Genomic DNA, 13662 nt, shown 5'->3' on the forward strand with positions numbered 1-13662 from the left:
TAGTATTAACTGATGACAGTTTTTCTCCTCTCCTCCAGAGAGTATCTTTATTTGTGCGTGAATGTTTTAAACAAAGGCTACGGAGGAGAGGAGGGGAATATGGAAGCATGAACCTCTTCAGATTCCCTCATAGCACTTATAGGCATCCTGTCCCCAATACACACCCTTGAGGGTCCCCCTGGTTTCAGGGACATTTAAGTAGAATGAAGACGGTCCTAAGTCTTCAGCTTTGTCAGGTAGTCACCCCGCAGGGATGTCAGGCTTAGCCTTTCTGTGCGTCGCTCTCAAAGCTAGATGGTAATAAGTTCATGTGGCCACTAGGAGGTCTCAGCTGCTTGGAAAACGTATGTCTACACAGTACGTGATCACTCTGTACAAAAACCCATTTTGCTAAGGCATTCCTCAAATTAAAAGGGAAATGTTGAATCCCCCTATAGAATAACTCTTGCATGAATGAATACTCCCTATAGAATAACTTTTCCATCCTAAAAACTGCATTTTATGTATATTTATTGACCTAATATTTAATATATTCATTTATAATCTAGATAATATATTTATAATATATAATATTTCCTTAATAGCCCCATCATAAATATGTATTAGGTTAAAAGGAAGAAGTGTTTGTCTAACTCTATAGACTTGAACAGTGGCTCATGTGCTTAGACACTCAATAATCACTCTTGGTGATGCTGGGCTGAATAGGACAACAGTGATTGTGTTGGCAATAATGGTGTGCTGAACAACATGTGTTCTCTGAAATCCTTAGCAGTTGTATTTTAACCTTGCTTTGGCACTTATCATGTTCTTTTGTGTATTGGTAGTTCACTATGAACTTTATCTTTCCAAATACATAATGACTGTATTTTACTCATTATCATTTACCCTTCCAGGGAAGCATTAGGTTCATATATATTACTAAGTGCTTAAGGATACTTACATAATTGAAAATTAGTGTGTATAGTGTGTACACCTGGAACTGATATAATGTTATATATAAATTATATCCTGATTTTTTTAAAAAGAAAGAAAATTAGTGGTAATCGTTATTAATGAATTGCTGTGCTCAGAACCATATAGAAGTGCTTTGCCATGGCCAAGAACATTGGACCATTTTGGTCCAAATTGCCTGGCTTGTTGAAACAACTTCTTAACAGGTTCCACTGAGTCTTTCCTTGCCAATCTTCAGCAGACTTTTTAAAGAACCAATATATTTTATTAGCCACTGTGATTTTATAACAGCTTTATTGAAACAATTCAAATGCCATTTAATTCACACATATAAAGTTGATAAATGAGTTTTAGTGTACTCACGGAGTTGTGCAGCCATCACCATAATTTTAGAACATTTTCATCACCAAAAAAAGAAACCTCATACACTTTAGCTATCACAACTCCCCCAACTCTATACCTTTCTAGCTTTAGGCAGTCAGTAATCTGCTTTCTGTCTCTATAGATTTACCTATTCTGGACATTTAATATAAATGGAATCATACAATATGTACTCTTTTGTGACTGCTTTCACTTGTATAGCTTTTTGCAGTAAATTGTTGTGACGACTTGTATGGAAATGCTGTTTATGAGGACAGCTCATTAGAAACTCCATGCCAAGAGCTTTTATTAGGGGGCTGGTCCTGCAGGCACCCTCTGCCTAGTACATACCAAAATTCCAGAGTCCCAGGGGGAAAGCCGTTGTTCACCATAAATCATATTGTTTGCACAAACAGTTAAGGTACAGTGAACTACTCTCATGAGTTAGGATGGTGGAACTCCCCCGTCCCAAATCCAAGTTCCCAGATCCTAGCCAAGGGGCAAACTTGCAAACAGGATTTTCAAAAGATAGCATTCTCATCCCTACTATATTAACTCTTTGTGACACAGATTTTGATAGCGATTGTGTTGATTCTGTAAATCAATTTGAGAATTGCCATCTTAAGTATCACAACTAATGAACATGGGATGTCTTTACACTTGTTTAGGTCTTTAATTTCTCTCAATGATATTTTTGTGGGTTTCAGTGTACAAGTCTTGCAGCTCTTTTGTTAAATTTATTTTCTATGTCTTTTATTATTTTTGATGTCATTGTAAATAGAATTGTCTTAATTTTATTTTCACATTGTTTCTTGCAAGTGTATAGAAATACGGTTGAATTTTGTATATTGATTAATCTTGTGTCCTGAACCTTTGAGCTTGTTTATTAGCTCTAATAGCTTTCTTTTTGTGCGTGTGGACTCCTTGGCCTGTTAATGGTCAATGGCCAAATTATTGGCCTTTTAATGTGGTAGGTAACATGAAATGATTTTTTGAACAAATTTGCATCCCTAGAATAAACCTCACTTGTTCATGGTATTTAATATACTTTTTATATATGGCTAAATTCTGCTTGCAATGGCTTGCTTGAGGGATTCTGTTTTCTATTTTGGTTCTATTTTCATGAGGGATATTGGTCTGTACTTTTCTTTTTTCATACTGTCTTTGGATGGTTTGGTATCATGGTAAAAGTGTTCTCATATAAGTTGTGAAGTGTTTCCTCCTCTTCTGTTTTCTTAGAGAGATGGTATAGAATTGATGTTAATCATTTTTTAAACATTGAGTTTAATTCTACATTGAAATATTCTGGGCCTAGAGACTTCTCTTTTAAAGAATTTTAAAATTACAAATTGAATTTCTTTAAAACAATGGAATTATTCAAATTATGTATTAAATACAGAGTGTATTGTGCTAGTTTTTGATTTCTAAGGAATTTTTTCATTTCAATTAAATTGTCAAGTTTTTTTTTTTTTTTTTTAAAGATTTTATTTATTTTATTTTTTTAGAGATGGAGGGGAGGGAGATAGAGAGAGAGAGAGAAACACCAATGTGCGGTTGGTGGGGGTCATGGCCTGCAACCCAGGCATGTACCCTGGCTGGGAATCGAACCTGCGACACTTTGGTTTGCAGCCCGCGCTCAATCCACTGAGCTACGCCAGCCAGGGCTAAATTGTCAAGTTTATATGTGTCAGTCTCATAGTATTCCACTGTTATCCTTTTGATGTCATTAAGGTCTGCAATGATATCTTTTGTTTCATTTCTGATATTGCTAATTTGCATTTTTTCTTTGTCAGTCTTGCTAAAGGTTTGCCAATTTTATTGATCTTTTCAAAGAACCAGCTTTCTGTTTCATTGATTTTTACTATTGATATTTCTGTTTTTGATTTAATCAATTTTTGCTTTTATCTTGATTATTCCTTACATTATGTTTGCTTTGGATTTATTTTGTTCTTTTTCTAGATTTGAGGTGAAACTCAGATTGACTTTTAGATTTTTCCTCTTTTCTAATGTAGGCAGTTAGTCCTATAAATTTCCCTTTCAGCACTGCTCTAATTGTATCCCATAAATTTTGATATATTGTATTTTCATTCTAATTCATTTCAATGCATTTTTTATTTGGCTTAACAATTCCCCTTTGATCAGTTTTCAAGTGTTTGGGGATATTCCTGTTATTTTTGTCATTGATTCCATGTGGTCAGAGGACACACTCATTTACTATTTCAATTGTTTTATATTTACTGGTTTGTTTTATGATTGAAGGTATAGTCTGTTTTGGTAAATATGCCATGGGAGCTTGAAAGGTATGCATATTCTGCTGTTATTGGGTGAGTTGCTTTATAAATTTTGATTCGATTCTGTTGATGGCGGTGTTGAGTTCTCCTTGTTGATTTTTTATCTAATTGCTCTATCAGTTACTGAGGTGAAGTGTTGAAATTTCCAACTATGAATGTGGATTTGACTATTTTTCCTTTCAGTTCTGTCAGATTTTGCTTCGTGTATTTTCCAGCCCTATTGGTTAGTGTATATATGTTTAGGATTGCTGTGTCGTCTTGGTGGATTGACCCTTTAACATTAAGTAACATCCCTCTCTGTCCCTGGTAATTGACTTTGCTCTGAGATTTACTTTATCTGATATAAATTTAGTTATTCCTGCTTTTTCAGAATTAATGTATATATGGTATATCTCTTCTCACTCTTTAATTTTTAGTCTACTTATGTCATTGTATTTGAAGTAGGTTTCTTGTTCATGGCTTATCATTGAATCATGTTTTTTAAATCCACTGTGCCAATCTCTATCTTTTAATTCTTCTACTTAAAACAATGTACATTTAATGTAACTATTAATCTGTTAGGACTTAAGTTCACCATTTTACTTTTTGCTTTCTGATTATTCCCTCTTTCTTATCCATATGTTTTCTTTTTCCTGCCTTTTAGTCAGTTTCTTGAACATTCTTTTCAATTGCATTTTGAGGTATCTATAGTGTCTTTGAGTATATCTCTTTGTATAACTTTATTAGTGCATGTATGCGGGGGACCCAACTAGAATTTATTTATAAATAATTGCATATTATTCTTACATGTTTAAACTTCAGTCACCTTCAAAGTACTTTCCATTTGATGCAATATACCTATCAAGATGTTTTTTCCACTGCTCAAAACAGTTTTTGAACTTTTCAATTTTTGTACCTTTTAGTGCTTTTGCCATTTTTTATTTCACCTCTTCCACATTGGCAAAATGTTTCTCTTTGAGGGCTTTTTTCTTTTTTTTAAAGTATATTTTATTGATTATGCTATTACACTTGCTCCATTTTTCCTCCCCTTTATCCGCCTCCACCCTGCACCCCTCCCTCTAGCATTCCCCCCGTAGTTCATGTCCATGGGCCATACACATAAGTTCTTTGACTTCTCCATTTCCTATACTATTCTTAACCTCCCTCCTCCAGTCTATTTTGTGCCTACCAATTATGCTTCTTATTCTCTGTACTTTTTTCCTCCATTCTCCCTTCTCCCCCTCTCCATGGATAACCTGCCATGTAATCTCCATTTCTGTGATTCTGTTCCTGTTCTAGTGGTTGGCTTACTTTTCTTGTTTTTGTTTTTGTTTTTAGGTTCAGTTGTTGATAGTTGTGAGTTTGTTGTAATTTTAATGTTCATCATTTTTATCTTCTTTTTCTTAGATAAGTCCCTTTAACATTTCATATAATAAGGGCTTGGTGATGATGAACTCATTTAACTTCACCTTATCTGGGAAGCACTTTATCTGCCTTTCCATTCTAAGTGATAGCTTTATTGGATGGAGTAATCTAAGTTGTAGGACCTTGCTTCTCATGACTTGGAATACTTCTTTCTAGCCTTTTCTTGCCTGTAAGGTTTCTTTTGAGAAATCATCTGTTAGTCTTATGGGAACTCCTTTGTAGATAGCACTCTCCTGTCTTCCTGCTGCCTTTAAAATTTTCTCCTTATCTTTAATCTTGAGTAATTTAATTATGATGTGTCTTGGTGTGTTTCTCCTTAGACCCAACTTCTTTGGGACTCTTTGAGCTTCCAGGACTTCCTGAAAGTCTATTTCCTTCACCAGATTGGGGAAGTTTTCCTTCATTACTTGTTCAAATAAATTTTCAATTTCTTGCTCTTCGTCTTCTCCTTCTGGCATCCCTATGATTCAGATGAAAAAAGAAGTCTCTCTGGGCAAGATCAGATGAATAGGGAGGGTGAGACACAGGAGTCATGCCATTTTGTTTTGTCAAAAACTGCTGAACACTCAGTGCAATGTGGGCAGGTGTGCTTGTAAATCACCCATTATGAAATGGGCAAACACAATGAAAGGGTCTTCAAAAAAATTTACTGAATAACTCAGACACTCACAACAATGTCACTAGTACACTGTTACAGATGGGCTCCTAGAACACTCATCTAGCAGGAGAAGCCTATATATACTACAAGGAATCCACCTCCCAGAAGATAATTCTGGGGTTTTTTGGGGACCCCAGAAATACACTTCATACACAAATACCCCTTCATACACAACTTATCACTGTGTGTTGTTGGAGTTAACATTTCACTAGTTTGAGGGATGTGTAGAAACCTTTCCTCCCTTTATCATTCTTCATCTATTTATTGTTTTAAACATTTTCTCTACATACAATGAGCACATTAGGCATTGCTTACAGCATAATTTATGCTCTAATTGTCTAATATAATTGAGAGAACAGCATCACAATGAAAGTCTATTATATCTACCTATATTTTTGCTCTTTCCACTGCTCTTTCATCCTGATGTCATCAGATTCATAAGATTCCTTCTATTACATTTGTCTTTATGAACTTTCTATTTTTTAAGGTGGGCATCCAAGAATGACTTGATTTCCCCATTACTCCTGAAGGATGTTTTCCTTGGATAGAGAATTCTGAGATGACAACTCTTTTTCTTTTAGTACTTAGAAAATACAATGTCACCTCTTCCTGGCTTGCATGGTTGCTGATGAGAAATTTATTGTCATTCAAAAAATTTTGCCCCTATTAGAAATGTGTCATTTCTGTCTTGCTGATTTCAAGTATTTTTCTTTGTCTTTAGCTTTCAGAAATTTGATTATGATGTGCCTTTGTTTGCATTTCCTTGGGTTTGTCTTATTTGGAATTTGAATCTGTAGGTTTATTTATAAATTTTTGGAAAATTTCACCCTTATTTTTTGGAATAAGTATTTTTGTAGGAAAGATTACTAGAAGTAGAATCTCTGGGTAAAAGGATTCAAACATTTAAAATTTAGTAGGTATTTTCAAATAACCCTCCCAAAGTTTATAGCAGATTTTACTCCTGCCAACAGTGGATAAAAGTGCCTGTTTACCCACCCTCTTACTAGCAGGAGTTATTATTAATCTATTAAACATTTGCCAATGTCCTGAACAAAATCAATGCATTGCTGTTTTAATCTGCATTTACTTTTAACAAAACTGAGCATATTTTCATGTTTATTGACCATTTGTATTTCTTCTCTAATTATCTTTTTTTGCCACATTTTTTTTATTTTAATCATTGTTCAAGTACAGTTTTCTCCCCCCTACTCCCATTCCAGCCCACCCACCCAACCCTCCCCCCTTCCCCCCATTACCCCCCACCCCTAGTTTTTGTCCATGTGTCCTCCAAATTTGTTCCTGTAATCCCTACCCATTCCCCCCTGAAATTCCCTCTTCTCTGTCCTCTGGCCACTGTCAGACTATCCCCTATTTCAGTGTCTTTGGTTATATTTTGCTAGTTTTTGTTTTGTTTTGTTTTGTTGTTTAGATTCCTGTTAAAGGTGATATCATGTGGTATTTGTCTTTCACTGCCTGGCTTGTTTCACTTAGCATAATGCTTTCCAGCTCCATCCATGCTGTTGCAAAGGGTAGGAGCTCCTTCTTTCTTTCTGCTGCATAGAATTCCATTGTGTAAATGTACCATAGTTTTTTGATCCATTCATTTACTGATGGGCATCTAGGTTGCTTCCAGCACCTAGCTATTGTAAATTGTGCTGCTATGAACATCGGGGTGCAAAGGTTCTTTTGTATTGGTGTTTTAGTGTTCTTAGGATAGAGTCCCAGCAATGGAATTGCTGGGTCAAAATTTTTTTGCCACAATTTTTGATGGGTGCTTCATTTCTTATCGTTGATCATGAAGTACTCTTTGTTCATTTTGGAAATTATTTTTCTGTCATTTGTGTTGCCAATGTTTTTGCCAGTTTGTTGTCAGGCTTTTTAACTTTGTTTTGTGTTTGTATTGTCAAAAAATTTAAAATTTCCACTTACTAAAAGTTATCCAGCCTTTTGCTGTCTCTAGATTTTTGGTCCTGTTTAGATAGATTTTTCCTTCAGCAAGGTTATAAAAATATTTTTTATATATTTGTCTAGTATTTCCATGGTTTCCTTTTTACAATTAAATCTTGCATCCATCTGAAATATATTTTCATGTAAAGTGAGGTAGATAATAGCGGATCTTTTCTATCAGGTTTTAAAACAATGGTGTAGCGGGGAGTACATAGGAAAGTTTATGAGAATGTTGTATCCTGGGAGGAGGGAAATGTTGGAAAACTATGGAGTCAAAAGGCTGTCTCCTCTTTTCTCAGTTTTCTGAGTGCTACCCAAGGGAAAGGTTAAGTTAACTGAGATGTGAAGGTTGAAAGAAAAACAAGTTTAAAAATTTTTGGAAAAAAATCATAACTTACACTCATTAATGTTTTAAAAATTGTGGTATAATTGGCATGCAACATTATATTACTTTGTGGTATATAACATAATTATTCATATTTGTATATATTGTGAAATGATCACCACCATAAGTCTAGTTAACATCCATCACCATGCTAGGAAAAATGAAATTGCTTATTTGCGATTTTTGTGTTACTCTTGTTTTGGTAGAAGGACCTTTTTGTCTTTTGATTAAAGAACACATATAGTGACTTGGGTTAATATTATATTTCCTTTATAGTGCATCCTAGTGAGACGTTTGTTTACAGTTATGAACCTTAAAGTAAGATACTCATTCAGTTAACAAATATTTTCAATCATCTCTCAAGGAGGTGGGTATGCTTATGTGTTTGGTCTCTGGAATCAGACTGCTTAGATTTAAATTTCAGTCTAATAATGTATTAGCTGTGTGATCTTGGGCAAGTTACTAAATTTAACTGTACTTCAAATTTCTCTTCTGCAAAATGGGGATATTAACACTTCACTGTATTGATGTCAGTGTCAGAACAGTGTCAAACATGTAGCAAGCAATCAATAAATGTGAACTATTAATGCTAATTACTGGAGATAGAGCATAAGAGATACAGTCCTTTTAGTTACAGACCTTGCATTCTTGAGTGAGGATATAAATTTAAAAATTACAAATAGCACACTGGTTAGGTGGCTTAGTTGGTTGGAGCATCATCCTGTGTACCAAAAAGTTGTGGGTTTGATTCCTTGTCAGGGCACATACCTAAGTTGTGGGTTCAATCCTTGGTTGGGGCACCTACAGGAAGCAACCTATTGATGTTTCTCTCCTTCTCTTTCTCTCTCCCTCCCCCTCCCTCTAAAAATATATAAATAAAATCTTTTAAAAAGTGAAGAGGACCTGGGATCATGTAAATATTTTACCTTTAATGTAGAAACTATGAGATACTAAAAAGAGAATGGGCTAATAATAAAAGTAGGGATATAATTTAGTGGTACAGTCTCTGCTATATATGAAGGGAATCTCAGATTTTATTCCTGGCATCTCCATTTCTCTTTGCCTCCCCAGAGAACAGGGCAGCGCTATACATTCTTCCAGTCTTTTTGTCAATCATACATATTTTTTCTAGTTCATGGAACATAGGAGATGCTCAATAGATATATTTTTAAATATTTCATTTATTTATTTTTAGAGAGAAGGGAAGGAGAAAGAGAGGGAGAGAAACATAAGTGTGTGGTTGCCTTTCATGTGCCCCCTACTGGGGACCTGGCCTGCAATCCAGGCCTGTGCCCTGACTGGGAATCGAACCAGCGACCCTTTGGTTCAAAGGCTGGCACTCAATCCACTAATCCACACCAGCCAGGGCTCAATAGATAATTTTTGAATGAAAAATTATTGTATAAATGAAGTATGAGAATATCTGGGTTGTAGTACCTGCTTTGCCACAATGTAACTTTGTAATATTGGGCAGTTAGCAAGCTACAATTTTGTTATCTGTAAAATGGCAGTAATAAAAGTACCTATCTTTTGGAAGGAGCTCCTACCCTTCATGACAGCATTGATGGATATGGAGAGCATTATGCTAAGTGAAATAAGCCAGTCAGTAAAAGACAAATACCATATGATCTCACCTATAAGTGGAACCTAATCAACCAAACAAACAAGCAAGCAAAATATAACCAGAGACATTGAAATAAAGAACAAACTGACAGTAACCAGAGGGGAGAGGGGAGGGGATAACAGGGGTAAAGGGGGAAGGGTCATCAAGGAACAAGTATCAAGGACACAGACAAAAGCAAAGGGGCATAGAATCGAGGGTGGGAGGTGGGGATGGCTGGGGTGGGTGAGAGTGGTGGAAAAGAAACAAAATGAGGTAATGGATGTTTAACTAGTCTTACTGTGATGATGACTTTGTAATATATACAAATATTGAATCATTATGTTGTATACCTGAAACTAATATGTTAATTATACCTCAATAAAAGTATCTTTTGGACATGGTTTATGACAATAAAAAGATACAATAATTAGTACAGAGCTATCACTGAATTAATGTTAGCTACTACTATTAGGTCTCTGCACTTTGGGGACTTACCCACAAAATAGGGGCAATGATTTCTGCCCTCCTTTCCACCTCAAGGTCATTCATGCAGCCAGCGGGAGTTAATGTCTGTTCCTGCAAAGGGTTATTAATATTAATGTCTTAACTGGTCTGAACCTACATTGTACAGCTGCTCTCCTCCACGTCCAGCAGTTATTTAACTGAAAATGCTTCTTTAAAGAGTCCCCATACTCCAGCTAGTCAAACCTGTCCCTTCCAACCAATAGTACTGGAAATCACGCCCTAATGTTATCCCTCAGTCTCGGAGTTCAATTAACCCCCAGCCCAGTCCCTCCTTGCTGGGCGGTCACATCGCAACTCTGTACACCGATTGGCCCCTGATAGCCAATCAACACTGCGCGTTCTCTAGGGCTGTAATTTTTAAAATTCACTACTGGTGGATTGTGCGGGGGGAGCATAGATCAGGTTGCGACCGATGGTTTCCCCGGCCGCTCCTGGTCTGGGAGTGCGTCCATGGTCTCCTGTTTTTCCCCCAATCTCAATGTGAGGTAGGCGCCTTTGGGTTTGTACTGCCGCTCTAATGTCCGGCTCCATCACACGAGTGTTGGTCCTTGAGCGTCACTCCTGCCCCTTGCTACACTCTGTCCTCTCTTGCCAGGTTGCATGGCGCCCCTGTCAGGAAACCTTTATTTTGTTCTCCAGCCAGTCAGCAGTCTGCGGGGTGAGCCTTGTACGAGCTTGGGCCCAGAGTGTGTATTAAGGGGTGTGTTGGCGAAGCAAATGAGACTGGGTCCTTTCTTTTAGATGGAGCATCCAAGTACACATTTACAAAACGTCTTTTCACTAGTGAAAGTGTGCCGGATCGATTTCATCCACAAGACGACGTATTTAAGTCAGAATGTTACCTGAGGGATGTCTTTTGAAGTACAGGTAGATGGAAATGTGTCCTTTCCCCCTTGTTATCTTTATATCTCCACTCTTTTATCTCTGCCTCTAATCCCTTCAGCTCTGGCTTGCCCATTGCTCTCTGCTATGTGATTAGAATCATAGAAGGCTAGAGGTCGAAGGGGCCTTAGAACCTTGCTTCTTAAAACTTTAAAGTGTATACAAATCACCTGGGGATGTTTTATCTCGCCTATTTCTATTTAGTAAAGGCCTAGCATGGTGCTTGAGATTTTTAAAGGGCTAAAAGGGCCCATGTGATGTTAATATTGCCGGATCACTTACCACTGTTTGAAGAGTATGGAGGCTCTGGTCCCATTGCCTCAATTTATTAAGTGGAGAAATGAAGCCTAGGGAGGGAAAAGGAACTTGCCCAGTGTCACCCAGCCAACTACAAGCAAGGTCAGAACTAGACCCTAGGCATACTTTCCAGCCCAGTGCTGCTTTCATTGACACAAACCATGATGCTTTCTCTTCCTAATATCTTGCTGTCTGTAACCTGCCTTTATATATAAAATGAAGTTGCTACTGTTTCCTGTAGACTGTTTTGATCTACAATTTTGGAGTCTGAACAATTTGGGCTTCTAAAAGAATTGGTTTGCCCCTGTGGGTTTCAGCACTGCTCTGGGATGCCCAATGAGGTCTTCAAGATGTAGGGGAGATGGAGAACCTGAAAAGTGGAAAGGATTCTAATTTTCTTGTTCAAGTAAGGCTCAGCATTTTGTAGGTGGTAGAAGTCCAGGGTGTATTGCAGAGAGTGCCCTTTTATGAAAGCATGTTTTTAGTGGTTCCAATCCCTACTCCTAGTGGCAGGGAAATTAGCTACTTAAGTCAGTGTGTCCCCCAAAGCAAGTGATTATTGTTCAGGAGAGTGAAGGTGGTATATGGCCATACTGTGAAAAACTATTTTTTTTCTGAGGTTTAATTAATCTGTGACATTATCAGCTAAAAGTATTTTAGCCTTTTTTGCTCCAGTCCGATTTTTTTCTCCTTTCCCTTGAAAGACAAAGGTTTCAGAACACGAGTCTTTGATCATCAATAAAAAATTGTATGAGGTGTGAATAATAATAGTGGAGTAAGTGGTTTTCATACAGTGCAGTTAGGGGTGGGTTCACCCAATTTAGCTTTATTGCTGCTTGGCTAAGTTTTGAAGGATGAGATAGAAAATAGTTTTGGATTTGGAGGAAGAGAAGAGTAATTAATACCCATCATTTATTCTGAGTGCCTACCATGCTTAGGCTCTCAGGTACAAATTTACATTTGAGCCACAGGATGCCTCTGCAAGTAAGTGATGGTATAGCTCTTTTGCAAAAGAGAAGCTGAGACTCAAAGATGCTAATCTAGCCAGATTAAAAAGCCCAATTGCTTCTTTTTAAAAAAGCCTGTGCTAATTCTACCTCCTCTCACTACTACACTAGAGCCTTTCATTTTGGACCATGGACTGTTTTGAAATGTTTTTTTAGTGTCATTGGAGAGAGTTCATGGTTCTTTAGAAAGATCTGGGTGATCTATACTGCTTACCAGCTTGTCCTGTGTATTAAGCCACTTAACTCATCTGGGACTATAAAATGGAAACAGTTTTGTTGTGAGGATCCCTGAGGTAATACATGTGAAGGCACATACTTGTACTGACTTTTCTCAGTGACAAAATGTTTAATATTGAAATACTTCTCCATCCAAAGCAAAACCCAAATTCTTTGTTAATTAAACCTTCCCCTCAAGCCATTGTCTTCTCTGCTTCCCTTTGTTACCAGCCTACCCCCAGCCTAGATTTCATCCTCTTTCTAACTCCTCCCTAGCACACTCTTTATATTCTGCACTCAGACAATCTGGACATCCCTGAACCTTCTGTGCTCTCCATGTTCCAGTGTTTGCCTTGCCTGGGCTCAGGCTTTCTTTGCCTGGAAAATGCCCACAGTCTACTTGGGAATGTTGTTGTCCCTTGCCGTTGAAGTCCAGGTCAAATATAATCTCTATATTCCATTATATTTCTCTAGTACTTTGTATCTACCTTTGTGAAATTATTTGTCACATTTTAATGTTACTATTAGAGCTATACATGTGCATAGTTCTAGGATAAGATCATGATTTCTTTGTGTTTGTATCTCTGTTGCCTGAAGTATGTGGTACATAGATAGGTAAGTTTGTTGCATTGCCTTAGGGATTCTCTTAGGGAAGCCTTTTTGTCAAATGCAGTTGAACTTGGTGGTGAATGTGAGTGGGGTTAGAAGGGCACTTTCTTGTGTATAAAAAAATGATTCCTCCTAATAATGTATTTGATTGTAAGACACATAAATGTATCCTAACTATTAAGGACTCACAAACTACACCCACCTTAAGAAATATAGAATGGGGTCCCACACTGAGATGGAGTGAAGGTAGTATTCTCCCAACTGTTATAACGTCTGTTAAATTTTTATGCTAAAAGTTTCTTGTGCTTGAATGCAGCCCTTGAATACTCTCTAGCCTGTTGTGCATATGTGTGTGTGCAGTGCATTCTTGTGTCTTCTCGTAGCATTATAATTTCTGTGACCAGGACCTCATGCCTTTTAAAGAACATTAATCCTACCAGCTAGCCTCCATACTATATGACCGGTCACATTCTTGATTGTTTTCAATGTAAATCATGTCAGTTGTCACCAATGTTCCTAGGTCTAAA

At 37.1% G+C, this 13662-nt stretch overlaps 1 protein-coding gene across 3 annotated transcripts in view; it reads left to right on the plus strand.

The window, feature by feature from the left end:
- Positions 1 to 13662, plus strand: part of CCNB3 (cyclin B3) — a 71127-nt gene that overhangs the window by 387 nt on the left and 57078 nt on the right. Inside the window, exon 1 of one of the 3 annotated variants that reach the window (XM_036016426.1) lies at positions 10553 to 10609. The exons of the other annotated variants lie outside the window; for them this stretch is intronic. The gene's annotated coding sequence lies outside the window, so the exon portion shown is untranslated. Of the gene's footprint in view, positions 1 to 10552; positions 10610 to 13662 lie in introns of those variants that run through there. 3 annotated transcript variants of the gene reach the window in all.

This window comes from Phyllostomus discolor, chromosome X (genome assembly GCF_004126475.2).
Source record: "Phyllostomus discolor isolate MPI-MPIP mPhyDis1 chromosome X, mPhyDis1.pri.v3, whole genome shotgun sequence".
In the NCBI taxonomy this organism is placed as follows: Eukaryota; Metazoa; Chordata; class Mammalia; order Chiroptera; family Phyllostomidae; genus Phyllostomus; species Phyllostomus discolor.